The sequence below is a fragment of the Sorex araneus genome, chromosome 6 (assembly GCF_027595985.1).
Source record: "Sorex araneus isolate mSorAra2 chromosome 6, mSorAra2.pri, whole genome shotgun sequence".
Lineage (NCBI taxonomy): Eukaryota > Metazoa > Chordata > Mammalia > Eulipotyphla > Soricidae > Sorex > Sorex araneus.
In genome coordinates, this window is record NC_073307.1 from 141572672 (window position 1) to 141600460 (window position 27789).

General features: G+C 36.5%; 1 protein-coding gene across 9 annotated transcripts in view; it reads right to left on the reverse strand.

Annotated features, from left to right (window-relative positions):
• Positions 1 to 27789, reverse strand: part of LRRC4C (leucine rich repeat containing 4C) — a 1396500-nt gene that overhangs the window by 131294 nt on the left and 1237417 nt on the right. For 6 of the 9 annotated variants that reach the window (XM_055143222.1, XM_055143218.1, XM_055143219.1 and 3 more), the window contains one exon: positions 16902 to 16980. The exons of the other annotated variants lie outside the window; for them this stretch is intronic. The gene's annotated coding sequence lies outside the window, so the exon portion shown is untranslated. The remainder of the gene's footprint in view (positions 1 to 16901; positions 16981 to 27789) is intronic. 9 annotated transcript variants of the gene reach the window in all.

A 27789-nucleotide genomic window follows, 5' to 3' on the forward strand; every position in this document is an offset into this window, starting at 1 on the left:
GATCCTACTTATACTTGAAAATAGTTTATCGCAAGCCACAAGCCATTTTTCCTTAGTCAGATACTTTGGATATTATACAGAATATCTAAAGTGAGACTGTTGTATGTATATTGTGCAGAGCCTTGGGTATTTAGTATTTGGGCTTCTGCTTAGGTTTGCAGCCCTTAATAAAGCTCTAAAATCCTAGAAAATATTAATCACTCCATTTTTAGAACTGTCATAGGAGGGGTCAGACTACATTCTTACATTGATTACAACTCACAGGATGAAAATACACTTCATTTCATATATGTATAAATACAGTCTGGAGTGATATCACAGTGGGTAGGGCGTTTACCTTGCATGTGGCCGACCGGGGTTCGATTCCTCTGTCGCTTTCAGAGAGCTTGGTAAGCTACCGAGAGTATCCCCCCTGCACGTCAGAGCCTCGGAAGCTATTCATGGTGTATTGGATAGGCCAAAAGCAGTAACAATAAGTCTCACAATGAAGACATTACTGGTGCTGTCTTGAGCAAACTGATGAACACGGGACAACGCTACTACAGTGCTATGTATAACTGCACACACATACGCTGAAAATTTTGTATTTGAGTGGTTATTTTAAAGTCTGTTAGTTTAACAAGGATTTATTTAGGACTTGGGAAATAGCAGATGAGTTTGTAGCCTTTTATCTTGGGATTCCAGAGAATCTTACATCATTCATTAATTAAGTCTCATCCCCAGAAAGGTGAGACCTCAAAGACTGTTTGTTATTCTTTGTCATCACCCATATGGTGCCATAATATGAAATTAACTTTGGAACATAGTGCACTGAGAAGCAAGCCACTCATGGGAAGAGTGCCCTTTCTGTGAAATCAACCAGGAAGTCAGCACACTGAAAATCAACCAACCAGTGGGCAAGTTGGATTGGAGAAGCATTTTTGGTGCATTTTTTTGGTGGAAATATCTGGCAGATAAAATTGATTATGATTTACATAAGTGGCAAACCAATGATCTCTTCCTCCCATTCCTGTCAATAAATCACCAGACCTTGTAGAATTCATCCTCACAACGTATATTTATGTTACAAATTATAGAAGCAGGTTTTGCTCTTTTGAAGATGATGATTATTTGAGGATGCCATTTATAGCCTGCTTACATCTGTCGCTATGTTCTCTTCTACCCGCTTAGCCTCTCCAGTTAGAATAAGGTTAGGTGTCGACAGACACCATATTAACATAAACTATAAAAGAAAAAACAGAGCTACTACCCTGAGGTAGTTCTGCTACCTCCAAGCTAAAGAGCATGAGTCATATGCTCTCCTTAATAATAGTGTACAATCTGCATGCTAGATTTATGATCGCTGATTTTCAATAGAGAAGGAGCATCATACCCAACTCTTTCTGACTCTAGTCTCTATGTTATATCCCTAAATATTTTCATTAATGGATAGCTATCTCACTACTCACTCTTCATTCATGTCCTTTAATCGTCTCTTCTAATTAAAATTCTATAAGCTTCAGTCAGGTAAGAGAAATATCTGAAAGCAGTAGCTGGTATTTCATGAGAAATCCCCAAATACGTATCACCATCTTGTTTCAGTGGGGTAAGATATAATATAATTTTTATTTTTATATTTGCCTAAGTTTGTGTGGGCAAATCAGCAAGGCAAGAAAGGACATGATATCAAGAATACCCTACATCAAAAAAAAAAAAAAGAATACCATACATCCTGTGACTTTTAGCCTTTATTCAGAGAATCTTACTTTGATGTGAAACAAATACTCTCAGGGGAGGGCAAAACCAGGTAATAAACTTTCATCTACTTCCATGCTGAAATCTCTTTTACACAAATAATCCTATATTTATCTCACGTACAGAAAGGAGAGTAAATGCAACTAGCAGAAATCTTTCAAATATATGAATCTGTCTACATTTGTGCAGCTTCTATTTGAGAATCACAAGGTTGTCCTTTGGTGCATTATTTCCTTCTATTTTATAAATATGACAAAATTTTGATAAAGAATGCAGTACATTCCATTGTCAGCATTTCCCTCAGCATTCTGGGAATGATCTGTTGAGGGTGGCTGCACAAAATCCATTTGATCTGAAAAACTAACATTAGCTGTAGACCGATATGTATGCATATGCCAATGACACCACCATTTGTTAACAATGCTTGGCAATCAGGTAAGGAAAAATCATCAATCAGGAGCTCAGAAAAGTAATTTACATTTACTTAAGAAATGTTGACAATGAGCTAGGGCTTAAGGGCTGAAACCTTCTCAAAAGCCTCCAGTTGCTCTGACTTACATAATTAGTCCCAGGCTCTGCCCGGAGCATCTAGAGAACACTGAGCCGGGAATAGTGCAACCCTCCCAACACCACCAGGTGTGACCCAAAAAAACAAAAAGGAATACAGAAAATAAAATCTTATCTATTTGTACTTCAAATATTGTCTTCTTTAACATTTTCTCCCATTTCAACTGCCTGGTCCTTATTGCATTGTTTAGTTTAAAATCTCACTTTTTAGGGGTCAGAGAGCTAGTGCACTGGGTAGGCATTTGCTGTGCATACATCTGTCCTGGGTTTGATCCCTGGCACCACATATGGTCCCCTGAGCCTGCCGGGACTGATTCATGAATGCAGATTCTGGAGTAAGACCTGAGAGTCATTGGATGGATCCCCAAAACAGAAAACGCACATGTTAAAGATAGAGTTAGTCTTTACTTTTAATCTATAGTAGTGATAAACCCATCACATCTATATGCTAAGATATAAAACTATTCGAAAATATATGTTAAATGAAAGAATAAAAACTTGACACCTTTATTTTTAATACATTATTTTCCTTATGAACTTAAGATATTTTCCAAGGTTAAGAGAGATTTATGGTACTTAGATATTAACTGATGTTTTTAAAAATCCTATAAGTAACAATATAAACTCTATTTTTTAAGGGCCTATACTGTTTCTGACAGTTTTTCATCTATACCTATGAATTAATTAATGACACTTTAAGTTATGTGAACCTGGAGAGAATTTTAGAAGCCCCTCAGAATATGAGAACTCTTAAGGGACTCTTTGAGGGTCTTTCATTATTTTGTATGTTGGATATTTATTTTCAGTGTGTAGTACCAGCAAGCAACACATTGTTATTCACAAATATGAGTTGTAATGCAAGACTCCCAAGTACATCTTGAATCACTGGGCATGTGTTAAACATTTCACTTCATAGCTGGCACAATCCTTGGAAGCATAAAAAATCAGGGATGGGAGGGAAAGGAAAATTCAGCAGGTATATCAGAGTGGGGATGTGTAGTAGGATGTTTTTGAAGTCCACAGATCAATAGAATTTAAAATTATTATCCCATGTTAAAGAGAAACTTCCCCCACACAGAAAAATGTATAGCGTGGTGATAGCACTTAATAACCAAGTCACCGACTTAATTTTCTAAGCCTACTCTTCAACAGCTGCTGCCTAGCAACTTGAAAATTGCTTTCTTATCCTACTAATTTGGGGCACAAGGGTGTATATTTTTGTATGTCTGAGTGTGTTTGTGTTTTCTCCAAAGGAATAGGAAGAAAATTAAAAGGGAATGTCAAGGATTTGATGACCAAGTTGGCTAAGGACTCTAAGTAGGCAATGGACATTGATCGGGGCTTAAAGACTTCTTCACGTGGAGTGCTTTTGTGAGCGATGTGATGGTACATTGAACAGGGATTAGACATAAAGGAGAAACACGTTTGGTTAGATAAAGGAACATAATAATTTGTCTCAAGAAGAATAAATTTGTGATATCCGTGGAGCATCTATTTACAGATTGCAAAAGTCAGATGAAAATAGGATTCTGGTATAAGAGAAAGTGATAGCAATTACTGATAATCATTTGGGTGTCTTCAGCCTGTAGGTGGTAGATGAGAAAGAGGATGAATAAAAGCACTCAGAAAAAAATAATGCCTCTTGAAGTTTCTTTGATTTAATTTCTATTCTTTCCTATTTAATTTAATGATAGATAAATAAGTACATAATAATTAACTCTATGCCATCTGGGAGAATGGGTTCATCCTTTAAAAGGATTTATTGCACACTCTTCTCACCATTTTGTTGCAGTTATTTGCTTTGAAGTTTGTTCTCTGCCAGGCGGTACAAGAGGATCTAGTCAGTGGCACAGAGTAGAAACTTGATAAATATTTGTTTAAATATTGAATAACTAAGTGAGAGAAAACACATTAAAAATGAACTAGGATCTGGGGCTGGAGTGATAGTACAGCGGGTAGGGCGTTTGCCTTGCATGCGGCCGACCTGGGTTCAAATCCCAGCATCCCATATGGTCCCCTGCGCACCGCCAGGGGTGATTCCTGAGTGCATGAGCCAGGAGTGACCCCTGTGCATTGCTGGGTGTGACCCAAAAAAGCAAGCAAAAAAAAAAAATGAACTAGGATCTTAATTCATGTAAAGTCACAGCGTTAGAGTTAACGTTCTATTTTGGATCAACTAATTTCTCAGGACAGTAATAACCCCAAAATGCAAAACTAAATAAACTAAGACAAAGGTGGCTAGAAGACTGTATATCATTTTGGGGTATTTATGTAGATCACTTTTATAAAATTAATACTAAAATTAGTATATGTATTCACACATATTTATATATGTTAATGCAATTTTGTATCAAAGTAAGAACACATATACCTATATAGTAGACAAGACAAGTTCATGGCAACATAATTATATTTAAGTAATATGTGTACTTTTATAGATATTATGTTATATGCTAAACCAATGATTTAATCTCATATAATTCTTCCAATCATCCTATGAGAAAATAGTTAGCACACAAATCTTAGATATGTACTTTAGAAATAACCTCATATGAATAAGTTTTACAAGTGTTCAAAACATAGTATCTAACTTTTTTTGATATAGTAGTTAAGAATTTTTGTTGTAGGACTATAGAAGATACATATCTAATATCCACAATGATTTTAAAAGATATACATTTTCATTCATGGATAGAGGTCAATGTATGGTTTAAATATCAAAGGATTTATATGTTTTACAAAGCCACTAGTCATCAAAAAGAGAAACTGATGAGTCAAAAGTTTTATATCACTCCCATAACTATAACACAAAAAACAAATCAGAAAAACACTCCTGTTGAATTTTAACTTTATCTGTATGACAGAATAAATAAAATTTCCTATTAAACCTCATGACTTCTCCAAGACAGAAATTTCCTACAACCATTAAATTATAGTATGTCAACTTCGATTGAAGTTTTGTAGAGACATGGAGCTAAGAAAATCCCTTCTTAGGAAAATCTGTTGATTAAATGCAATAATAGACAATTTTCAAGTATTTTGCAAATACAATTTCCTTTTATTGTTGATATCTATTTGCATAGTTTTCCATTTTTAATTGATTATTCATCAATTATAATCCTCTGGAATGTAGCCAAGAACAAGATAGAAGGTAAATAAGCCAAAGAGCCAAAATAAATGTTTCCAGTTCATAAGCTTGGAAATCTCTCACAGGAGAAATTTTAGGTTTTATTCATCAGAGATTGTTCACTTCTACTACAGTCACAAAGTTAATCCTCTATCACTGAACTATACCCTCAACCCTGCATTAGTTTTTTAATCCTGGGTCTCTGTTCATATTTTTTTCTTCCCATAAAAATCTATTCTATCAGAAACAAGTTTAAACTTTCAATGTCTTGCCATTATCTATTGGATAAAGTTAATTTTTATATACTTTAGAGGACCAGGTATGATTTTGGTCCTGAATACCTTTCTAGGTCCAATCGTATCACCATAAAACTTATCTTCTAACAAACAAAAAACAATCATAAAAAGAACCCTTCTGGTCTCTAGCCATATTGGGCTTTTAAATTTTCCTCTACCTCATTCCATTCTCTGTCTAAAAATTGGACTTTTTCACATGCTGTCACTTCTGCTCATAACGCTTGTTCCCTTTACCTTATGAATGCATGCATGCTTACTTCTGAAATTGCCACTTGATGATCAATTCCCCATAAAGGTCTACCTTAATTCTCAACTAAAGGAGTCAGGCCCTATGCATACCAACTGACAATGGTTTAGTCACAGCAGAGATTACAGTCACCCTAGAAGGTTATTTAATTAGTGTTATGTTTTCAATGTTTCCCACTGATAAATAACAAATCCAAGGAAACATTGTTTTCTTCGGGTTGCCAATAACCTTTAAAAAATGTAGATCATTTAATAACTATTGCTCAATTTATCAAAGGCTATTATTTGCTAAAAAAATTAAATTACAAAAGACAGTCCATATTTAGATAGGAAGAAAACAAACAGACATATTTTCAAATACTGACAATAAAACCATCCAATAGCATCATCAGGACAGTTCAATGATACAGTGAGTTTTAAAAAAATTAATGCATAATACTTCAGAACAAGACAAAGAACTTGAATGAATTCACTGAAATGTTATAATGCTTAATGCTCATTTGTAAATGAGGAATTAAAACATATAATTTTAGAGTGATTTTCATTTCTCTAATTATTAGAATTGAAAAAAGAGAAGACATTTCAAGTGTTAAGGTTCAGTTACTTAGAAAATTAATTTGTATTTTATAACTTATATAACAGTCTTAAGTAAACAAACAGTAAAAACTAATTACTGCCTGCTTCCAAGTGGCAGACAATGTTCTGAGTATTTTGCTCTTATAGTGTCACTTCAACTCTTAATATCTTTGGAAGAAATATCCCTGGAGGATTCTACTTAATATTCTCATAGATAAGATGCTGAAGATATTTAGCCATGCTCATACAGTCAAAAATGTAGAGAAAACAAGAATTGGGCCGTAGCAATAGTACAATGAACATAATGTTTGTCTTGCACATGGCCTACCCGGGTTTGATCCTGGCATCCCTTATAGCCCCCTGACTACCACCAAGAGTAATTCCTGAGTGCAGAGCCAGATGTGACCCAAAAAGAAGCCAAAAAGAAAAAAATTAAAGCTGCCTGATGTAGAGGAGGCAGTTCTTCCTCTAACCCCTGTTCAGTATACTTTGAGGGTTCTGAAAGAGAATACTAAGTAGGTTGAACTAATGTACTCAGTTTCTCAGCTAAAATTCTCTATCATCTATGAATGCTGGAGACATTGCCCATCTATTTGCATACATCCTTTTATGTAATTTTCATGAAAAATATTGTAGCATTTGTAATATTTTCTATTTTTAAGTGACTAAATTAAAACTTAGAGAGCCTGAATTCCTAAAATCAAACAGGTGAGCCAGAAGTGAACTCAGAGTCTGCTAATTCTAAACACAGCTCTTAATGACCCAAGTTCATCCATATAACTGGAGAAAAGTCATAGATGAGTATCAATCTCTGTGCTACTGATAATAGTTAGGCTAAGTCTGCACAATACTCAGGGCTACTGAACATGTTTTGATCAACAAAATATATCTTCAGTCTTTGTCAAATGTGTTTCTTGTTGAGAAGGCAACATACTCCTGACTGGGAACTAGCTCAATAATACGGAAGATAAGTCACTTGCTTTACCATGGCTGACCTGAGTTCAATTGCCGGCATCCCATAGGTGCTCTCCTGACCCGCACCTCACACCTCACAGCATCCGAGCTATAACAGCGTGATACCTGAGTGCAGAGCCTGAGTGGCCCCTGAATATCACCAGGTGTGACCCCCCCAAAAAAAAACAAGACAAAAAGAAAAAACTTCCTGATTTAAAAGCAATGTACAAGATCATATTTGCAAAGGGGGTGTGAATAGTCCTTCTAAATAAAGATGCTAGCACATTCTTAATACTTACTCTTTATATGTAAACTTTACTGAAACTGTAGTACTTTGGTGGGGGAGAAGTGGAGAGGGGAGGTTGGGGGCCATACCCTGCAGTACTCAAGGCTTACTCATGTTCTGCTCTTAGGGATCACTCCTGATGGACTCAGGGGACCATATGGAGGGCTGGGGATCAAACCCAAGTCAGCTGTATCCATGATAAAATAGAATTGGCTGAGGTCCCCTGTGTTACATTTTAATTTAGTGGAATAGCCATACATTTAGAATTCATCCAATATTGTGTAGAGGCACAAGACTTGGTTTATTTTATATAAGTTAGAAACTTTCTGACCATGTGACATTTGAATATTTTGTAACATCTTTTGAAATGCACTATTAATAATAGTGTTCATGTCTCATAAATACTCAGCATAAATGAAAAGATCCTGTAACCACTTACGGCAGTACTTGGATCATAATGAATATCCAATTAATGTTCATGATTAAATTACTATTATTATTATTATCATTAATGTCAGTTGTATAATAACTGTAGTTTGCTTTTTATCTTTCAAGATCTCAAAAGTAAGGTCAGAGAAATTATACAGTGTTTAAGATGCACGTCTTACATACAGATGACATACCAATTCTGGTACCTGGAACCACACGATCACCTCAATATCATGAGGTACTACCATGATGTTTTTCCCGCACTGCTAGCTGTGGCCCTAAAGGCCCCCCAAAGACCACTGCTTAAATCTCCAGAACTACAAGGACCAAGTAATACCACATCCTTGGAGCATGACAGTGATACACAATTAGGCAGGTTGAGAATCACTAGGAAGTCTCCTGGGGCCTCCTGAGCACTGCATGTGAACTCCCCCCCCCAAACAAACAAACAAAATAGCCAGACAATAATAAAATAATTTATAATGCCTTCTTTCCAACATAATTATCTAAAATCCATAAATTGTACCTAAATATTGAGCAAATCTATCATCTGGATATAATTTAAAATTATAGAAACTGAACCTTTAGATATAAGGAGCAATGGTTGAAGGAAACTTCAGACAGTAGGAGAGCCAACACTTAAGTGGATAGGCACAGTCCAATTATAAGCCACATAAAATGAAAACTCTTTTTATTACAAGAAAAACTTCTAAGTGGTGTATATTTTTATTCTTCTACTCCCTTACAGACCAACTAGTAGCACTGAGTTCATTTGGTTCTTCACCACTTATTTTTGCATAGAGCATTCTTAACATTCAGAAATACTTGTACCAACTACAAAGAGGAAAGTTCTAAAATCTCTTACAACATTGCTATCTTCAAATCAGCACCATGGATCTATTCATAATCGAAAGCCCAAATATACAAGCATAACTTTAGTTGTGTATTTTTTTCTCTCTTGCTCTTACTTTCCCTTGACTTATAGATCTTTACCGTTGCATATGCTTTGCTATTGTATGGTTAATCGCAGAAAGCCATATCCGTAGATAACCTTGTGGACAATCATAAATGCTTAGATATTATAAAGAACAATAAGATAACAAAGACAGTTTCAAGAATGCAAGGCTTTACTCTGCCTTTCACAATGGACAACAAATTTTTTTTTCTATTCTGTCAAAAAATTGCCACAGGTCACTGACTCATGAAAAGATGTTTCAAGCCCCAAAGTTTGTTTTGAAATATATTTTTACCTCAACTTAAGAAAACAGAGCTGATGGCATGAATGCAGGGAAATATAAGGATGTTTAAAATCTCAAGTCAATGATTTCAGATAAAAAATAACTTTCTAAAGAGAACAGTTGATGTTGGCTGAAGGAGCTACAGGCCTTGCCAAACTGTAATGTAATGCTAAATATTCCCTTGAAATTATTGCTTTCTTCAAATGACTGTGTAGCTCTCACAGAAGGATATAACTTTTAATGCCATCTGTATTATCCTCCCCCAGAAGATATACCAATAGCATTCCCTGGATCTTTTAAATCTTTCTTACATAGGTAAAGAGAAGATTCTACTTCTAAGTGCTCACCCCGTCACCACTCTCATAAAGAGGTCTAGCCAGATAGTTATTTATTTCTTTATTTTTGCTTTTTGGGTCACACCTGGTGATGCACAGGGGTTTACTCCTGAAACTGCACTCAGGAATTATTCATGGTGGTGCTCAGAGGACCATATGGGATGCTGGGAATCGAACCCAGGTTGGTCACATGCAAGGCAAACACCCTATTCTCTGTGCTATCACTCCAGCCCCCAGCCAGATAGTTATTGAAAAGTGAATTGTACATGTAATCAAAGTGTGTCACTTGTATGAAAAAAGTGACCAATTTAAGTGATCCCTAGCTCTCTTTTCCCCCTGAGACAGCATTCCAGCATTCCAAAATTTATGATTTCAGAAGGAAGCACCGTAAGACAGTTACCCTACACCAGCTGAAGGCAGCTCCCATGAAGAACAGCTAGACCCATAATGAACTCTATATGCAAAAAAGACAGGCTATTGTTATGGACTCATATAAAAGATTTCAGGTTTGATATGTTATCACAGAAGAGTGAGAAGAATCCTGACTACTATGGCTCTTAACACAATTTCTAGTCATGAAATTCTTAACCAACATTTCTAGTTAAGTACTAAATATAAAGTTAAGTGCTTAGGGATCACTTAGGTACAGTGTAGGAAAATTTGTCCTTAAAGGACAAATGAGAACATCTGAGAACATCTTTTACTAGCGGTATGTAAATCTAGTTATAGATGAAGAAAATTTTAAAAAATCTTCATTTATTAAAATGTTTACCTAGTAAGCACATATACATACATACATAGAGGCTCAAATGTCAATGATTATATAACATGATTCAACATCACTGATAAAGAAAAGGGCAGGTTAGATTCATGTAAAAGATCACCTTAGGGTAGCACATATGTGTTAGGATCAAGGTAGATGAATAGAGCAAACTGGTTGGAAGAGGATGATCTGTAAATTGCACTCAGTTACCACTCCTTGTCTGCCCTTGCCTATTGAGACCACTTTGTGAAAAACTAAAGATGCCTCTTTTATTTTACATATTACTATCATCTGTTTTCAGTTTAGGAAACAGCAATTGAAATTCCAGATTCTTGTCTCAGCTCTGCCCTATGTGGACAAGTCTGTGACCTCTAATTATAATGTCCTTTTAAAATTATGCACCAGTAAAGAGGGTCCGGTGGTGACTTAGCACAAGAGCATACTTTTTTAAACATATTTAAGGATCACAACATATGTAAAGAACCTAATGATTATTGCTGGGGTTTACTGTGTTTACCCCACAAACATGAATGGAAAAAATAATTTTTTTTCCACATTCATTTCTTTTATTTTCATTCCCTTCTCTTATGCATCCTCCATGCTTTTTTCTTTTTCAAAAAGTAGTGGACTGTCATAGCAATGGAGCATGATAAAAGTTTCAGGTATACATCATTATCAATCAACAGCAGTATAAACAGCTCTATACACAGTATAAACAGTCCATCACTCAATGTCCAACTCCCATATTACATTTCAATGTCTTAGTTTTTGTTTGTTTTAAACAAAGTGGGTGGATGCTCAGTGATAGTCAAAACTCTTTTCAGTGCGAAATATCTATGCCCCTGAAGTCTGACTTGACAGCATGCTACAGGAATCAAAATAACTAGCACCCAAATTGGACACTGGGAAGGATAAAAGGGAAGTATAAGGAAAATAAGCATTGGCAGCTCAAATGGCAAAGAATGAAAAGGAATTGGTCAACTGTCATCAGGAATAAAGTCTTTGCAAAGTTAAATCTCCTCATAGCACTTCTTTCTATAGTTTCCAGGATTCTAGCTAATCCAGTAAATGTAAAACATATTTAGCACAGGTGGTCCTTCACTCTGCACAAGTGAAATGCCAGGGATTCAAAGTTGGAATAACAAGAGATTCACTTTGGGCACCCATTCTCTTAAGGGAACATTTTCCAAAGGAGAATATTGAAGAAGATAGAGTGGCAATATCAATTATGTCTTCATGTCTCAATTACAGCAATCATAACATGTAATATATTCCTCCAGGGAATGCAGACTTATCTTCTGTTTCCTAACCTGTTCCAAATATCCTTTATTTTTTTTAATTATTCCACTCCTTGACTATGGCACTAAAACTGAAGTTGGGTTGATAAAGGCTAATACCTTTTTGGTGATCCTTGCTTCTGTCTATCTACACATAATTCAAGACTGCGATAACTATAACAATACTTGGTAATACCTAATCCTGTTCTTCCAAGGCAGGGCAATTAATGATCAGACAATGATTGTAGAATCTTGTTTACAATTTAAGCACTAGCATACTAAAGAAGCAAAAATGTAAAGATATCAATATATGAATGTCTTCTGATTTATGACCAATGAACACTCCAAAGTAACTATGAGGGACTCAGAGATGATTCAATGGCAAAAAACAAAACAAACATGAAAAAATACATCTGACTTCTAAATAAGAGACCATGAACTTGATCCTCTGTTCCACTCATACAAACTAAACTTACTCCTGGAAGCTCTCCTGTTTGAGTCCCCAGCACCATGCACAAGCTCTGATGCTCTGTAGTGAAAGGAATGTAAGTACTTTTATTTTAACGTATTAGAATGTGTGCATATGTGTGAATATCACAACTAAAGTATACAACCCAGAACATCCAACACAACCAAGAGTCTGTGTGAGCCCAGTAACCTCAACAATAATATCAACAAAGGGAAATGGAAAAGGGGAGACATGTAAATATCACTATATTTGTTTGGAAAGGAAGTCAAATGCATGTAAATTAGAGAAACAAACAGCCTTCTCATATCTGAATGTCATACTGATAAAGAAGGAGCACCAAATGAGCAAATAAGTTCCTATAATAATTTTCACTGTCACTGTCACTGTCATCCCGTTGCTCATCGATTTGTTCGAGTGGGCACCAGTAACGTCTCTCATTGAGAGACTCATTGTTACTGTTTTTGGCATATCCAATACGCACAGGTAGCTTGCCAGGCTCTGGTGTGTGGGCGAGATACTCTCGGTAGTTTGCCGGGCTCTCCAAGAGGGGCAGAGGAATCGAACTCGGGTTGGCCCCGTGAAAGGCGAACGCCCAACCGTTGTGCTATTTTATTTTATTTTTTTCTTTTTTGGTCACACCTAGTGATGTTCAGGGATCACTCCTGGCTCTTCACTCAAGAATTACCCCTGGCCGTGTCCAGGGGACCATATGGGATGCTGGGAATCGAACCCGAGTCAGCCGCGTGCAAGGCAAACGCTCTACCCGCTGTGCTATCACTCCATCCCCAATAATTTTATTTTTGTTTTTGGCAGTTCTCAGAGCTTCTTCCTGGCTTTGTGCTTAGGGATCACTTCTGGCAATGCCCAGTGGTGCCACAGATTGAGGCCAGATTGGTCACAGGCAAGCCAAGTGTTCTACCTCCTGTACTACCTCTTCAACTACAAATAACATATTGTAAAGATATTTTTAATCACTTCTTTCTCTCTTCTTCCTATTTAGTGGCAAAGTATGAAAAGATCCCATATGAAAAGGGTGATATTTATATAAATGAAGACATTTTCCACTATATATTACTCTACAGAGAAATAGATCTAATGCGCAAACAAAAGTTCTTTAGAGAAACAGCAAATGACAATTCTGGCAGTACGCTCCTATGCCTCTGACAATCCCACACAAACTCAGTTTATTCTGAATTCTAAAGAACAATATTTTAATCTCAGCACTGTGCTAGCTGAATTACACTGAACCTTCATTGCTGCTTTGTGTTTTCTCTCCATTTACATTCAAACAATATGACAAAATCTTTTCCTCAAGTAACCCTCTATTTCCATGTGCAAGTAACCGTGCTCCAATACCCTTTCACAAAATCTTCCTAAATCTCTCCCCAGCTTAACTGATTTTTATTTACTTCATATTTCTAAATACATCAATTGCATGTCTAGTGCTTTAAGCTAAATATACTTGGTATTCGGTTATCACACCTCCATTTTCCAAAGACAAACTTAGATACTGGGAACCTATTTTTTTTATCAGGTGACCCTCCCCTTGTCTTGTCCACCGTGTTGTAAGCTAGAGCTCAGTACCTATATGCTGAATTAAATTTAAAATAGAAAATAAGAGGCAGAAATATCATATATTTTCTTCTTGTTCAGATGTATGCTAGGAGACTTAGTGTTGGATATCATTGGTTTGTCCTTTCCCCCTTGCCACTAGGAGCTTAGGTTTATCAGTCACACCCATCAAAGTGCTCCCGAGTCACTCCCATTCCTTTGTTTATCTGTAACCAATTCTACCAGTTTATCTGCTCTTCCCTTAATCAAACTCTGTTAATTGGTAAGGTCAGAACTTCCTAGGACACTGAATATTATAACATTGCCTTTCTCTCCTCTTTATGCCTTTTGAATAATTTACTTTAAAGCTATGTCTTTTTTGTATAGACACAAGAAGACAATATTATGTTTTTATAACTTAAGACTTAATTGGCCTCGATTATTATTCCCTTCTGGGCATCTGCTTTCTCCACTTAAGCCTCAGTTGCCCTCAGTTCCTAGCACCCCAAAGTAGGGTCCCCGACGTGGGACGGGAAGGATCCAGGGCAAGCGGTGAGTTATGTGCTACCCTGGCATCGAGATGGGCCTGGCCAAAGTGCCTAATTCTTAACTGTAAGTTAAGAGCTTGATCATAGACAAATGCTGTCATGATCCAATAGTAATTATGAGACTGGGACCCTGCCAGGGATAGGAAAGACTGATCTGGCCTGAGCACTGTAGTCTGAGATTGAGATGGCCCCAAGAGAGCAATTCTATAAGCTTTAATGCATCTCTTATTGTGTCCATACAAAATAATTAATATTATGAATTCTTATATGTTTGCTGGCTGAGGAGAAGAGAAACACATTCATGGGACTCTGCCCTTGGGTGGATCCTCCTGCTGAAAGAGAATTAAGTCCTAGGAGAAGCATCCCCTGAGGGAAAAGAACCTTACCCTATTGCTGACCACACCTATGTGTATGCCTCAACCCCCTCATGCTGTGGAGATTTAACTAGGCTGTAAGAGTGGGTTGGGAGCCAGATCCACGGAGCCAGATCCAGAGAGAGAGACCGAGAGCCGGGAGAGAGGCAGAGAGAGAGAGAGAATGAAGTAGGATGGGGGAGAAAGAAGCAAGAGGAGAATCAGAGGAGAATGGAGATGGACATGAAATAAACCGATCGAGCAACCAGTTTGGCCTTCTTCCTTCCTTCGCCTGCGCGTCTCCCGCGCCTTTTCTTTTTATTTTTACACACTTAGTTACCTAAACAATGTATATACACAATAAAAGTAAGAAGACTTAAGAGAATCACATATTCCACATATTCCAAACTATTAAGGAAATACTAAAAGACCACTGTTATCTAATTCTTGTTAAAAGAAAGAGAAGTAATTCAACTGATATTTCCATTTGTTCTCTTAGCTCTGTCTTGGTTGATGCTTATCCCTAATTAATGATAATATAAACCCTTACCTTTCTGCAGTCTATCAAAGAGAAACCTCATTCAGGAGAAGCAGAATGCTTCTCAACATTTAATAATAAAACCAGAAAGTGCAGAAAGCTACTTTGCTGTGTGGCCACGAGATATTAGGTAGGCGGGGTGGTATGCCCTTGATATAAATCACGATAAATATGGGACTATAATCTAGCAATAGTATTTCATTTTCATCCTGGTACTTTCTATTCTTGAAGTCATGATTTTACTAGCTAACCATAGTTTATGTTTCTTAAACTCTCGATTTCTTTTATAGCACTTACTATTTTCTATAAATGTATTTTCTTTAACATGGAGTACAAAAAAATAACAATGCCATGCTTACATTTTTCCATAGTTTGTCTCATTTGATCCTCTTAATACCCTTTCAAAAACCATCAGACACAGAAATGCCATGTAGATTATGAATGTATGAGAATCGGTATGTCCAATGATATGAAGGTGTTTTTTCTATAACCAACAGTCTCAACATTTAAACTGTACTTTAAGAATGAATTAAATCCATACTCTCAACATTTAAAATGTACTTTAAGAATGAATTAAATCCATACATCACTGTCATCACTGTCATCCCGTTGTTCATCGATTTTCTTGAGGGTGCACCATTGAGGTCTCTATTCATCCCAGCCCTGAGATTTTAGCAGCCTTTCCTTACTCATCTTTCCCCATGATTGAAGGCTCTTTCAGGGTCTGGGAATGAAACCTGTTATTGTTACTGTTTTTTGCATATTGAATATGCCACAGGGAGCTTGCCATACATCTAGTCCAAAAAATGGATACGTAATGTAGTTTATAGAATTTAGAAAGAGTTGCATCTGATCACTTTAGGAGAACAGGCCAAAATAAATAAATACATAAATAAATAAAAGGATATTAAATGTCTCGACCTTCCTTTTCCCTAAAGATAATGCTGTGGAGCCAAGGATTTAAATGCCAGAACTGTCATAGCTCTTGAATCTTCTGCCATCATGGCTGTCATAACCCAGATGATTTCATGAAGACAGGAACAATAAATATGTATATACTTGATGATGTTCTTAAAACTACCATTCTATAATGAAGTTGCTATTCGTAATTGTTAAAGGAAATGGGATGTATGTGGAGGGTCAGGAATCTTTGCTGAGAAGCTTGTAATTTTTGCGTACAAGCAATCAAATTTTAAATGGATTAAAACCAACTGAAGCATTTCCATTTAGAATGGCATTAATCCTCTAGTTTAATTATTCAATTAAAATTGACCATATGTAAAATTAGCTGCATTTTTTAAGATCTGTAGTCTAAAAAATTTATCATATTCAAATATATCTATAGCTAGTGGAAAAAAATTAACCAATTTTTAAATCTTTTTAAAAATTCTTAAAAACACTGTCTTTAGGCATACAATGTACCACTCTATAAAAAAGTTTCTTGACTATTACAAGATAGAAATCACACTGAAAGTCAAGATTTTAAAATTTAAAAGCACATAGTAGATTGTAGATTATTAGAATAAGAAGGAACTTTAGAGAGACTTTATAGCTCTCTTTTGTTTCCATGTTAAAGATCAGGAAATAGAAACTAAAAGAGGTCACACAACTTACCCATTGTTCCAGTGTTGTCCTCACTGACTAGCAGATGACTCTGGGTAAGTACTTTCTCCCTCAGACTCAGTTTCTTGATCTGCAAAATGAGGTGATTGGACTAGATGATGTAAAAGCCTAAAAGAGAGTCTATTTAGCAAGACTAGGGGTCACAGATTTTAGAACAACCCTGATCCAAAAGCATCATATAAAAAAATGAAAAGATATTTAGCATTTTAAGCTCCTGTAGTTACAACAAATTAATAATATTGTTTCAGCATGAGGATTTAGATATATACAGGTTGTTGATTATACTACATACAGGAGAGAAGACCTGTTAGCATATACTCTGCCTGATATTACAATTGAGCATCAGTCCAGAGAGATGATAAGTCTTCTCTCCTCTCTGAAGTTTTAGTAGATTTTAGTCTAAGGTCTGCTTCAGGAATTTTTCTTCCAGGTTCACTGGAACCCCTGGAAGACCAGCTCTTTACTGAGTTCCAAAGACTTATTTCAATTTGGAAGACCCTCTTTCAAATCAATTTGTTCAAAAATCAACCCCAAAAAGGGACTCAAGGCCCCAAAGTACTGCTTATTTTAGCAAATTCAAATAAGTTATCTAGTCTTGTCTACTTTATTGTGAAATGTGTTTAATTTATTGAAATTTTATTATAGAAAGAAAGAAAGAAAGAAAGAAAGAAAGAAAGAAAGAAAGAAAGAAAGAAAGAAAGGAGAAAGGAAGGAAGGAAGGAAGGAAGGAAGGAAGGAAGGAAGGAAGGAAGGAAGGAAGGAAGGAAGGAAGGAAGGAAGGAAGGAAGGAAGGAAGGAAGGAAGGAAAGGAGGAAGGGAGGGAAGGAGGGAGGGAGGGAGGGAGGGAGGGTAGGGGCGGGAGGGAGGGTGGGAGAGAGGGAGGGAGGGAGAAAGGAAAGGAAGAGCTGGAGGGAATAGAAGCAGTGAAGGACAGAAGAGGATGTAGGGAGGGAGAGAGAAGGAGAATAAAAAAAGAGTAAAATGAGAAAGAAAAGAGAAAAAGAAAGAAGGAAGGAAGGTAAGGAGGGAAGAGAATGAGGAAGGGATGGAGGAGGGGAGGGAGGGAGATAGAAGAAGAATGAAAGAGAACGAGTAAAAAGAGATAGAAGAAATAAATAAAAATAAAGAAGAAAGGAAGGAATGAGCGAGGGACTGAGAGGGAGGGAGGGAGGCAGTGAGGGGGATGAGGGAGTGAGGGAGGGAAGAGAGGTAGGGAGAAAGATAGAAAGAAAGACAGATTCAGAGAAAGAAAGAAAGAAAGAAAGAAAGAAAGAAAGAAAGAAAGAAAGAAAGAAAGAAAGAAAGAAAGAAAGAAAGAAAGAAAGAAAGAAAGAAGAAAGAAAGAAAGAAAGAAAGAAAAGAAAAGAAAGAAAGAAAGAAAGAAAGAAAGAGAGAAGGATCTGTAATGATTATTCATCAGTTTTAATTACATTTATTTATTCTTCCATACCTTTCTTACAGAACATAGTATCTTTCAAATGCTTTCTCTTCACTTTTAATGGGTTTATATCTTTCCTTTCTTTTGTCTCTCATCATTACTAGTTTACATCAGAAAGTTAGGCAAAATTTTAGGCACTTAAAATAACATTTAAATATAATAATAGTACAAACCAGAACCAAAATATTATGTATGCAAAAGTGGGAACTACTAGTGTCCTCTTAATTGAGTAGATCTTGAAACGAGATTAATTGATTGGGATCATTTTAAATATATTTGGTAGCAGGTCTAATATTTAAAGAAAGTATCTATAGCAAAATTATTTAACATAAAATTACACCTGGAACTTAGTTACAAAAATACTAAAATACAGAAATCCAAACCCATGTGGCCACTATTGCGGCCGCTCGACCTCATATCTCTTCATTCTCAGCAATGGAAAAGAAATTATCAAATTCTTCCTTTTCAGCAGGTCCAAATTTTGGGGGAGAAACTATAAACAATAATAGTGAGTTTTTTGTTGAAATATTGAATGTAATCAAAGTGAAGAGAAAGTAAAGTGAAATTTATCAGCTACACAGGTGGGGTCGGGGGTTAGATGGGGAGGGGGACTGGGGGAGAGGTATACTGTGATTCTTGGTGGTGGAGTATGTGTACTGGTGAAGGGATGGGTGTTCAAGCATTGTATAACAGACTTAAACCTGAAAGCTTTGTAACTTTCCACATGCTGATTCAATAAAAAAAAATACACCTGGAAGGATAAGAATTTTTATTAAAAATGTGTCTAATTCAATCAATAACAATTATGTTACTTTGCTATGCCATTGGGTCCTTATTTTTTTTATATCAGATGCTATCCTAAACACTTTATATGACTGCATAGTTTTAACCTCATCATAACACTCTAATGTTCACACTAAAAGCATGCAGAGAAGGGCAGGAGTCAAATAGTGATCGCAGAAATGTGCTGACTTTCAAAAGCAGCTGCCTCTGCTGGACTCCATCGCCTTAGAACTGCGGGGTCTCACAGTGAATTAACTCTGCCTAAATCTCAGGTACTGGGTCCCTGTGGTTGAAATCCCCATGCCTTCTCAGAATCAGAATTACTACCTCCCCCATCTTCTCTGTACTTCCAGAGCCCCAACAGTCATGCCCACAAACCACCTTCAAGGTCATGTACACCCAGCCGTAATAAATTTAATTCCAGCAGAACTGACCAGTTAGAAAATGCAGATTTTCTGAAGTACAGGGCCACCTTTGGAGCAGCACAACTTTTCCAAACTGTACAACACTGACAACCCAGTAGGAGAATACCAGATTGGATGAGATTTCAAAACATTAACAGAGAAGCTTAACATGTAACAACATTTTAGGAATCCCTCAAACAAGGACTTACATATCTGCATAAAATATTTTTACTAATTTTCTTCAAAGGAAATATTTTTTGATCATTCTGTTAGCCATTTATGGGTAACAAACACAGGGGGAAAAAGTAATTAATGTATGCCTGCCACAGGAACAGGCTGGTGGGATGGTTAGAAAATGGAGACAATGAGGGAGAGCAGGTGACAATGGTTGTGAGGTAGGTGTTGGACTATTGAATGACTGTAACAAATCATCAGAACAACTTTGTAAACTGCAGTGTTTAAATAAAGGGTATGTGGGGCATATAGAGTTGGCTGAATTTTGGGATAAAGTGACAGTACAGCAGGTAGGGCATTTAACTTGCACACATCAGACCCAGGGTCAATTCCTGGCATACCATATTACCTCCCTTCCCCCACCCCGAATCTGCCAGGAGTGATCCTTGAGCACAGAACCAGGATTAATCCCTGAGCACCACTGAAATTGGCCTGCAAATAAACATAGCACTGTAGCACTGCAGCACTGTCATCCCATTGTTCATCGATTTGCTCGAGTGGGCACCAGTAACGTCTCCATTGTGAGACTTGTTGTTACTGTTTTTGGCATATCGAATATGCCACGGGTAGCTTGCCAGGCTTTGCTCTGCGGGTGGGATACTCTCGGTAGCTTGTGGGATTAAGGGAAAAACTGAATGAGTGAAGAGATGAGCAATCTGAAAGAGTTAATACTTGTAGTCTTAGAGTGCTCGTTATATATCACTTTGGGTATCACCTATTATTTTTTTCAATCCTATCAGATTGCAAATCTATCAAATCTTGACTAACTTAGTAGTATGAACCTTGGGAAAAATACTCATTTTCCTCTCCTGCAATAATGTAATATATCATAGAGGATTGTCGTGATGGATACATCAAATTCTCTAGGAAAAGGAGTTAAATCACTGCATGGCACTAAGAAACAGATAGGATGAACTAGAATTCATTTTTATTTTATTTCATGGTGGGGGGTATGTGGAATTTGGAGCACACCTGGATGTGCTCAGGACTTACTCCTGACTCTGTGCCAAGGTCAGAGGACCTGGAAATGCTCAGGAAATAATTTGTGGTGCCTGGCCGTATGGAACACACCTTTGCCTTAAGCTCTACTATCTCTCCACACCTAAATGAGTGTTCTTAATAATCACTATGGCTACTATTATTTACTCCTACTATTGTGACTATTAAACCCCCCAAATGCAGATCTCAGCTTTCAATTTTACCATCTAATAATAACTATCTTGATATTCCAAAGATCAACCAAATCAGCAAATTTTTCTAGACAACTTGACAATCTCAGAAAAAAAAATACCAGCCAACTTGCCAATCTAAATTTTCTTGGGAAAAAGAACAAGCCCAAATCACATATGTTTTCATTAAAAAAAATCAATTCAAGGATGGGGGGTGTAGCTTAATAGTAGAGCACTTATTTTGCATAGGTGAGGTCTTGGGTTCTAATGCAGTATTAAATGTAGCATATGCCAACAACTGGGAATGTAATTTGAAAAACTCAAGAAGAGCTAATTTATAATCTTATAAAAAAGCTGAGATACACAAACAATTTTTTTTATAAAAGTCAGGACAATAATACTTAAACATATTGTTAAGTATAATACTATCATGTAGCATTGGAGTAAAAGAGATGCCTAAAAAAGAAAGTTCAGTGTAAACTGACAAAATTTCTGAGGGGAATTCAAGGAAGAGATAGAATTTTACTTTAAAGTACCTATTATATAACATCATATATCATACAAGAGACATTGATATATTCCATTGCACCTGGACTTCTTAATATATACTTCTGGGAAGAACTACCTTTCACAGATATTTTTCAACTAATAGCTCATGAACTACATTATCACATTAGCACATAACTACACTAGCACATAACTACATTATATCAATAGGCTCTAAACAGTCAATGAGCAGATGTTTCTTCATCTGCTTTGTGACTTTTAGTGATCCAGATCTTTCTTTCACTTATCAATACAGTCAGCACTTTAACATCAACCACATCTTAATCAATCTTGCCATATTCTGAGACCACAAAAAGGTGTACAAAATCCCATTTCTTCTACAATTCTATTACTGAATTCTCAGTAAATTTGTCTCCCTCAATCAAACAATGCAGTGTTTATAAATTTTGCAGGCAATGTCTTTTAAGTTGTTAACTTATCATTTACATTTATTACTATATTACTATATATTATAATATATTATGCATATATTACCATATTACTATATTATGCATTATTATAGATAATGCATATACTACTATATTATAATATATGTCAAGACCCCGAGCAGAGCCTCGACAGTTGAAGACCTCCAGAACTTAGCCACAGCCATGCTTAAGGCCACTCGCCACATGTTCGGACAAGCCTCATGCATGAAGGAACCAGCAGAGGAACACAGGTGTTTGGGACCCGAGGTCAAGATGCCCAAGACTGCTCAGATCGGAACTGGGCCTCGTCTGCCCAGATCCCCCATTTTCCAGTAGCTAGGCAGTCACACCCACAAACTTCCCCCCTGTGCCATGTAATCCCATCAACGGCCAACATCCAGAGACTCTAAAACCAAGCTCACGGAAGCACATCTAATAGCCTAGTTCTCCCTCTTGGAGAACCTGACAAGCTACAGAGAGTCTATTTCCCACTCAGGAAAGCCTGGCAAGCTCCCCATGGCATATTCATGTCCCAAATACAGTAACAGATATATAGATACCTCTCAGAGAGCCCGGCAAGCTACCGAGTATATATGAGTATATGAGTATATATATGAGTATCACTGTCATTCCATTGCTCTTTGATTTGCTCGAGTGGGCACCAGTAACATCTCCACTGTGAGACTTGTTGTTACTGTTTTTAGCATATCAAATACACCATGGGTAGCCTTTTGCATCTACTGTGTGGAAAAGATACTCTCAGTAGCTTGCTGGGCTATCAGAGAGAGGCAAAAGAATCAAACTGGGTCGGCCGCATTCAAGGCAAACACCCTACTGACTCTGCTATCGCTCAAACCCATTATATATGAGTGAGTGCCTTTTTCCCATCTATATTAAAATCCTAAAACAAAAAGAATCACAGCTTAAATTTCCAATGTTATAGCAAAATAGAACTTAGTACTGTTTTAATTTGATTGCAAAGAAAAGGCCCACATGTATTATACTAGTCAGTAAGAGATGTTGACAGCCCACAGCTGTTATTTCTGATGCTGTGTTCATTTAATCTTCAACATGGGTGACAAAAGTAGTGAAAAGAACAACAAACCGTGGGGTTATACTCATAGTCCATGCCCTAATGTACCCCTAATTTGCTGTACGATCTTCATTTGGATAGTAAATCTATTCCATATTATTATTATCCTTATGTACTCCATTGGAAATGGTAGAAATTATTTCCACTAAAATGTACAAGACTCATTCTTACAGCCCTTTAAATATTGTGAGTCATCGAGGAACATGCAAGACAAAAATTATACTTCATCCATTGTGTAATAGGAATCAGGGGGTATGTGTAAGACAGAATACTTTTCAGTATCATTCTCCCCAAACTTTAGGTTTTGTATCATTTCATTCCAATAAGAATAAATACAGGGGCTGAAGTAATAGTACAGCAGATAGGTCTATAGCCTTGGCTTCAATCTATGCAAGAACCATTGGTTCAATTCACTACCAGAGTTACATCCTTGGCATCTCAGATGGTCTCCCAAGTACTGCCAAGAGTAATTCCTTTTTTTGGGGGGGGGTCACAACTGGCAATGCACAGGGGTTACTCCTGGTTTATGCACTCAGAAATCACTCCTGGCAGTGCTCAGGGGACCACATGGGATGCTGGGAATCGAACCCGGGTCGGCCACATGAGACAAACGCCCTACCCGCTGTGCTATCGCCCCAGCCCCAACAAGAGTAATTCCTAAGTGCATAGTCAGGAGCAATCCCTGAGTATCATGGGGTATGACCCAGAAACAAACAAACAAAAAGAATAAATTCATTATGCAGTGCAAACTCTCCACCCTCTCTTCACTTTGTAACTTAAAAATGGAAAGCAGTGTAAGCATTAAAATATTCCAAAGTGTGACGCATTCTAATTATTTATTTTTTCCTGTCCTATCCTATTCTATCCTATCCCAACACATCCCATTCCATCCAATCCCATCCAATCCCATCCCACCTACCTTTTCTAACTAGATTCCATTTTTTTGGAAATTAAAATGTTGCAAACATGATGAACAATCAAATTCATTAATCATTCTCTACATGAATTCGATATTATTATTTTTTTCTAGAAAGAGCTCTAGAATTCTTGTTATATTCCTCATTTGCAAAATGTAAAAGAAAACCATCCTTATGTAGTTAAATAAAATAAAAAAATTTAAGTTAAATAAAATACTTCTGTTATTACAGTGCTTGAGCTTTAGTCCAACTTTATTTAAAGATTGCTAATTGCTTTTAAATAAATTTCTAAAAAGCAAAATAGAAACTGGATAAAGAAAAATAAAACTTGTATAAATCATCTATATTCTCTTTAGACATCAAATATTGAATATTACCTTATTTTTGTTAACTGCAGACTTTTGATGTAGCAATTAGTATCCATGGTGGATGTGGTAACATGGTATTTCATTTACATGCTACCATAGGGTGACATATGCGACAGATTCATTCTTCTAACTTAACTGTGATGAAACTCATCTCATCTTCTATTAATAGGATAAGTAGGAACAGAATCATGAGGATTCGCCAACCTATGTCAACTAAAATTAAATGAAACAATCTTCTGATTTTTAATAATTCTTATTTGAATCCTTAAATCAGTTTACAGAAGACAATATACATAAATAAAACATATTTTAAATTTCATAACTTTTGATTACAGAAGTAGTAGAAGTAGGAATGAAATTGTAGAAGTAGGGATAAAATTCATGCTCAATAAATTTTAAACTAAAATGTAAATATTGGAAATCAAAAAAATATATAGGTAATAAATGCATATTTATATATTATACAGACATAATATGTATACATTGTTTTATATCACCATATACATGATATATATATAACTTTTAATATTTATACAAAGGAAGCAAAAATTTGTCTATTATTCTTTTCATGACTTATCAGGAATCTGATCATTTGAAATCAACAGCAGAGGAATAAAGCCAGCTGCTCAGCAAGCCATAAAGTCAGTTTCTTCAGGTGTAGTTTATGCTTGTGTCTTAAACACTTTAGAGTGAACTGTTCATTAATCTAAACAAATCTGGCTTTCTTTCATCCTTATTCTTCAATCCTATAACTCAATCCAACCTTCTTTCTCTTTCTCCCATTACTAATTTTAGTGCAAACATTTTCAAATCTCTCTATGTGCAATTGCAATGTATAAACAGTGAATACACTTATTTTGTTAATTGAATGGTTCTTAAATTCATAATCTGCCCACTGCATTTATCAGTTTGTTATTATAAAGCCAAGCTATATTTCACATCATGGGGATTCCATGAGAACTGATAGTGCACTGAATTTACATGTCATTCAAGAGTGAAATAGAGACTCTTAAATTACTCTGGATTCAAAGAAAGTGAGGGGGGAAAATAATTGGATATCAGGATAAAAAAATAATTTTATATATTTAAGAAATGAAAAAAATATACGCATAACTGTAGCACTGTCATCCCTTTGTTCATCAATTTGCTCAAGTGGGCACCAGTAACGTCTCCATTGTGAGACTTGTTGTTACTGTTTTTGGTATATAGAAGCTGCACAGGTAGCTTGCTAGGCTCTGTTGTGAGGGCAGGATACTCTCGGTAGCTTGCCAGGCTCTCAAAAAAAGGGACGGAGGAATCGAACCGGGTTGGCCGCATGCAAGGCAAACGCCCTACCCGCTGTGCTATCACTCCAGTCCATATGCATATATAACTATCTACATATATCACTGTATATAAGATATATTATACATGTATATATACAAAATTACTGTATATATAAAATACATTACACATGTTTATATACAATATTATTCCTAACACTTACTTAGAGGAAATTACTTTAATCTGAAAAAATAAACAAATTTATAAAAAGTTATCTGATATCTCTAAATGTTTATATTTAAAATACATGTTCACTAACTCTGACTCCAGGCACATCTTTTCAATTCCACCGTTCTTTCTGCACTAACATATGCCTCAGAGACCTGGGCCCTACGCAAACAGGATGAGAATGCTATTAGGGTATCCCAAAGAGGAATCGAAAGAGCTATGCTGGGACTATCATGTCTCACTCAAGTGAGAGATGGAATCTGGAGTTCTGACCTCCATCAACGGTCAAAAATCAGGGATGCTGTCTCGTTTGCTAAGGCATCAAAAATCAGATGGGCCGGTCATGTAATGCGATTCAGAGATGACCGCTGGACTAGAGCCGTTACCGACTGGATTCCATGGGACATTAGAAGACCTCGTGGCCACCCACCAACTAGATGGTCAGATTTCTTCATCAAATCCCTGAATGAATGGTTTGAGGCTCTTCCTGTTCCTGAGCAAGCAGATATTATTGGGCTGCACTAGCTCGAGACAGGGACAAATGGAGACATTACCGGCACCCGCTCGAGCAAATCGAAGATCAATGGGACTACCAGTGATACAAGTGATGTTCACTAAATTATGTAGCTACTCTCAAGCTCTTGTTCACCTTCAAGGTCCATTCATGAAATAAAATAGGGACATACTTTAAAATTTGAAAAGTAGAGGTTTGATTGAATAAAAAAGCACATACCATACAATATTGTCTTTCTCCCTGGTTAAAAAAAATGGACTTTTCCTTAACTTAGTGCATATTAATTTAAACTCACCTGAATTTACTCATTTCTGTAGAGTAACTAACCATTTATTTAAACTCAAAAATCAGAATCACAGTGAGCTTATGCCAATGCAGAATAAAAGACATTCTCTCCTCTAAAAATTGAATTAACCCCACATATTTTTGATTATTTTTCTGAAGTTTAAATTCAAATTCTAAAAGTGGGTAGATTTATAGTCATTAAGTTCAGTCCTTCTCCCTGGTCTTCTGCAAACAGTAGTACTACGTATAGAAAATTGAAACAATTTTTGCCAAATGACATGTAAAAACTAGTCCAGCCCTCCTAAGCTGTCAGAATGGTTCATCAGAATCCAGGAAGCAGGCTCGGCTATAAACTGTGGGGTGCCGTGATTCAACCGTCACACATTTTACTGATGGTCTCTTTTTCATTTGAAACACAGTCCTTATAGTTTTGATGATAAGACTGTGCTATAACTATCACTGTTGCTTCTAAAAAAAGAAATGTTTTAATACCAGGACAACTACAAATTATTAGGATACTCTTTAACTACCCAGTAAACAAATCGAACTTGAGGAGTGATTGTTTTTTTGACAAAAGCAACTGGCACATCAGAGTAAACAGAACTGTCTTTTTTTTTTTTTTTTTTTTTTTTTGGTGGTGGGGAAGCGGGTCACACCCAGCGATGCTCAGGGGTTACTCCTGGCTCTACACCTCTACACTCAGGAATCACTCCTGGTGGTGCTTGGGAGACCTTATGGTTTGCCAGAGATTGAACCCAGGTCGGCTGCAAGACAAACGCCCTACCCGCTGTACTATCACTCTGGCCCAGCACTGTCTTTTGAACCCATTTTTCCTCTAAATAGGAACCTCACTCAGATTCCAACCTATAATATTTTTTCACAATAAGATATATTTCCAGACTTCTCAGCCTCTCAACTCCCTGGATTATTCTTCAGCCCCAGTCCCCCAAAGAGATGCAGAAAGAAAAGTCAAAGTCACTGAAAGATGAAGAAACTTTTGTACAACAGTTCAATTCAGAGGTTAAGGTATCTGCATATCTGAGATAAGAAAGAAATGAAAGACACTATCTACCTCCTTATTTTAAGCCAATGGTCTCCTTTCTCTGATTTCAGTTTAAAGAAACTCCTGGGCTCTAACAAATTACTTGAAGTTTTTGTTTGGGGCCACAACCAGTGGTGCTCAGGAGTTACTTAACTTCTTATGGCAGT